At 44.1% G+C, this 4,570-nt stretch overlaps 1 non-coding gene across 1 annotated transcript; it reads left to right on the top strand.

Moving 5' to 3' along the window:
- Positions 1 to 1,608: 1,608 nt before the first annotated feature.
- Positions 1,609 to 1,740, top strand: LOC139034920 (small nucleolar RNA SNORA72). Its single transcript, XR_011487492.1, has one exon. It is a non-coding gene; the product is annotated as a small nucleolar RNA SNORA72 (small nucleolar RNA).
- The last annotated feature ends 2,830 nt before the right edge of the window (positions 1,741 to 4,570 follow it).

Genomic DNA, 4,570 nt, shown 5'->3' with positions numbered 1-4,570 from the left:
AGTGACCTCTGCCCTTGAATGATGCTGAAGGACATGTGACTCACCTTTTTTGTTATGTTGCTAAATTTTGGCTATTTTTTTTCTAACAACTTTTATAGATTTCGAACTGTTGGGCTCCCTCCACCATCCTTGTGAAAATCACCTCTGTTGCCCTCTCTCTCATATGTAAGACAGCCAAAATGTCTAACTGGCTTATAATGAGTAATTTGGGATTGCTAATTCTTCCTCACCAAGTACAAGTGGAAGAGGGCAATAGGAAATTTAAACGTATCCATATATTAATAGAGTGAATACCTGGAGCCCTGTTTTTAGTTCTTCAGGGTATATTATTCCAGTTATTATGCTTTAATTAATTACGCATTCCTGAAGAGGCTGTGCTGTAAGCTGGTCACCCGCCTACACTGTATATACCAGTGTGCAAAGACCCCTCTAAATGGGAGAAGCCACAGCAGGTAAAGAAAGGATGCCTCAACCCATTCCTTCTGGTCTTTCTTGGGAAGGTTTTCAGCTGCTCCCTGCATCCATAAACCAATATTCGGTCCTGCTCAGCTTAGAGACACAACCTACTAGGCTAGAGCTGGAGTTTCTACTCCCAAAGCCTCTTGGGAGCACCAACTACAGCCCTGCCTCAGCCTTTTTTTTTTTAAAGAAGTTGAAGGAATAGAGAAAAAGAGAAGGACTTTTGAAGTGGGAGTGTATGACATGATATGAGAGTGACTACAGCTGGACCAAACCAGATCAAATGGCGGGGCTGCAAGGGCCATAAAAGTCTCCAGGCAAGACAACGTGAACATGAGTCAGACACAGCCTCGGTCCCAGGCCTGCCCTGGTCACCCTGTGTAATCCCCTCTGTATTTCATCCTTGTCATGAAGGGAAGCCTTCTATTAAGTGCCTGTTAGTTGATTTGAAAGCTTGTGACCTCAGACACACTCCCATTTCAGAGGTCCTGCCCAAGGGCCTATATAATCTTTGAAAACTCTATTCATCTTCTTTCCCATCTTAGTATTGGTTTAATACTCAGTATCACAGTTAAATAAAAAACAGAAAAGAAAAACACATCAGGGCAACCGACACAGGCAATTTAGTCAAGTAAATGTGCTTTGTTTTGAGTTAACTCAATTGCAAATAAAATGAAACAAATAAGGGGTGAAACCTATATCTTAATTTAAAATGAAAAAAACTGTTTTCAAGTGTCTATTTTGGCTCCCTATGGCTACATGAAAATACTTCCCCTCAAATTACTTCTAATGCAGGTAAGAGAAGCCAGTACACTCACTGACTTATCCCCTTCATTTGGCCATTAAAGCAAAAGCAAAGCTAAAAGTGCTATTGTTTATAACCTTTAAATATGCCACAGGGTATTGTAGCTTGTAGAAGCTACCCAAGAGTATGTGTACACATGCAAAATGAAATGGAAAGATCCTCATAAAGGCATACGCTTAATAATTCAAGTAGGTTGAATAGTTCTTCTCAGACGTCAGCAGTTCCTTAAATCATCACTCTAGCGTGGCTCTCCTAACTTCCAGGGCTTTGTAAATCCAAGATTACCGTGTGTGTAAGCTGCAAGCTGCCTGTCACTCATGAGGCATTAAAGAATACAACATTTGCTGTGAATACTCTCACGCTTCTGATTTTGTAATAGTCAGGGCAAGCCAAGCATTCAGTATATTAAGACCATGCTTGTGTCTCCAGAGCTAGTTCTTTCAGTCAATCTGGGTTTATAAATGCTGATGGTAAACCAAGTCTCATTTATACAGTATCTTAAGTAGTAAAGGTTTGTGACTTTAGGTATCTGGTCAACCTCAAGAAATAATAGCACAGCCAGTATGATAACTTCTTAAGATAACTATTGCTAATTTGCTGATGGAGAGTTGCCATTAAATGAATTGTGGTGTCATTGTGATTCAGTGTCTAGGTGATTCTGATACCATTAGAAGCATGCCAGAAGGGACTGATGACAATGTAAATTGCACAGAAATTTTCTTTAGTAAGACTGACCAAGGCTTCCCAGGTAGTGCCCAGGTAAAGCATCCTCCTGTCATTGCAGGAGACACGTGTTTGACCCCTGATCTGGGAAGATTCCACACGCTGTAGAGAAACTGAGCTCTTGCACCACAACGATTTGGCCTGTGCTCTGGAGCCCAGGAGCCAAAATCCTGAGCCCGCATGCTGTGAGTACTGAAGCCCATCCACCCTAGAGCCTGTGATCCGCACCAAGAGGAGCCACTGCAATGAGAAGCCCGCCCAGCACAACTAGAGAAAGACCCAGCGCAGTCCAACAAGTAAATAAAAATTTCTTTAGAAGACCAACAAGAACTCATTTTTTAAAAAAGCACGTTTGGAGACAGTCTCGAGAAACCAAATTCTGAGCCTCCCACTTACTGGCTGTCAGCAGATCATAAATACTTAGGCCCTCATATCCTTACCTGTCAGATAAGTTCAATAAGAGAAGACCCACCAAAGGTTTGTTCTGAGCCAGAATGCAGAACAAAGCCCAGCACAGAGGAAACACACAGTGGCTACTTGTTACCATTAAAAACAATCATGGGGTATAGCCCCTTGGGTTCAGATGGGTGGGGTAGTGATGACTTCATTTCACAAATGGCCTTGCTGGGGAGCCGAGAACACAAGGGCCTGGAAATACGCACCATCTTCCACAGGCACACAGCCATGCATGCCGACTCACCTGCCTCTGGGCGGCCGCTGCAGAAGAGCTACGTCTGGGCCAGACAATCAGTACGGAATGGTGCGCCTCGGGCCTGTATATGGTCACACAGTCATAATGAAAGGTTGCTGCTGAACGATTAGACGCGGGATTCTTGGCCTCCGGAGGAGACGAATTCAATCCGGGGCCAGAGACGAGGCTGGATCGCTCAGAGCTTTTGTGTAATAAAGTTTTATTAAAGTATAAAGGAGATAGAGAAAGCTTCTGACATAGGCATCAGAAGGGGGCAAAAGAGTACCCCCCTCCTAGTCTTTAGCTGTATGTTATATAGTCACTCGCAGTCTGTTAATGAAAAGAATGTCATAAAATTTAGATTGGCACCAGATAATTCATCCCTAGCCAAAAAACGATTGACTTGAATCTTATAGAAGGGCAGAATACCAACAAATAGTTTCATTTACCTAGATTAGGGGAACAATACCTGAGTAAGTAAGTTAGGCCGTTTGGCGGAACCAACTTGAAGATAGAGTCTGGGGTTCATTAACATAGCTTAAGACAACATTTCCATACGAAAAAGAAATGTATTGGTTAACTCAAGGTTTGAGAGTAGTTAGCTTCAGGTGAGACTGGGTGTCATGGCAACACAGCACTTTAAGAGAAACCTCCTTTTAAATTTGTATAGAGAAGGAAAGACGTATCGCTGGTTTGTTTCTTCCTGCCACTTCTTAAGAGAAAAATGTCTGGCACCTGCAGCCTCTTTTTTCCATTTGGAGACCCCTGGCCTTCCTGCCTGTTACCATCTCAATAATACGGCAGGGTCATCACTGTCGCTGGAACGCTGCGTAGACCTGCGAACCATCTTTCTTTTCCACAATTGTTATAATCATCCTTAAAAGCTGAGGACAGACACAAGGACACAAGCTTTAAACTTGCCCATCAAGAACCCAGTGTGAAGGGCAAGATGGCTCCCAGTCCTTTAGGTAAGAACTCGGTTTTTCAGACTCGCACCCCGTGATTCCACCACCTCTTGGTTGGCTGGTCTGATCCAGTCTCTGCAGCAAAGGGCACTGGTCTCAGCTTCTCCTTGGCACCTGTGCTGGGACTGGCTGGTCATGTTGCTGGCCCTTGTCATTTGTGCTGTTTGCCAAGTGTGAGCCTCTTCCAGCTTTCGTATCTGGTCCCCAGGCTCCGCTGACCCACAGCCTTCTGCACTCTCTGCCTGTACAAGCCAGGGTACCAGGAGCAGAGCTGCCAGATCCCTGTCCAGCCCCAGATGCTGATACCACCCCTTGGGAGGCCGCCCAAGCATCCTTCCAGCTCCCTCCCTGCATTGTTCACTCCTTCCTGGGACTTCAGCCTGGAAGGAAAGTGGTCTCTCTAAGTCCATCATCTTCCCCATCATCCTCCAGGAGGGGAGGGGTGGGATTCCTTCTCCCTCTCTAGCAGGGCCTCCCCCAAACTTTTCCTCTTTCCTCTGTGAGCCAGTCCTTCAGGTCTCAACTCAGAAGCAGCCAGGGCATCCTCCATTCTCTGTGGAAGGTCCTCTATGATCCAAACCCATCAGGTGAGACTCCTGGCAGAGAGCCACCACAGAAAATGCCAATGATAAAAATCCATTGCTTTACTGTCCCATGACCACCATGCACAGGGTTATGTATATGTGTGTGTGTGTAGCATTTAACACACTATTTAACAATAGTCACATTTCAACTTAAAATTTGCCATAAATCTCTGAATGTGAAAACAAAAAGGAATTTTAATATCTTAGAGGTTCTCACCACAAGAAAATAAAATTTCAGCAACAGGTGATGGTAACAGATGTTAACTGGACTTAATGTGATGATCATTTTACAATATATACAAATGTTAGATGATTGCATTATACATCCGAACCTAATATAATG

This window comes from Odocoileus virginianus, chromosome 4, assembly GCF_023699985.2.
Source record: "Odocoileus virginianus isolate 20LAN1187 ecotype Illinois chromosome 4, Ovbor_1.2, whole genome shotgun sequence".
In the NCBI taxonomy this organism is placed as follows: Eukaryota; Metazoa; Chordata; class Mammalia; order Artiodactyla; family Cervidae; genus Odocoileus; species Odocoileus virginianus.
This window is presented reverse-complemented; position numbering and strand designations above follow the sequence as displayed.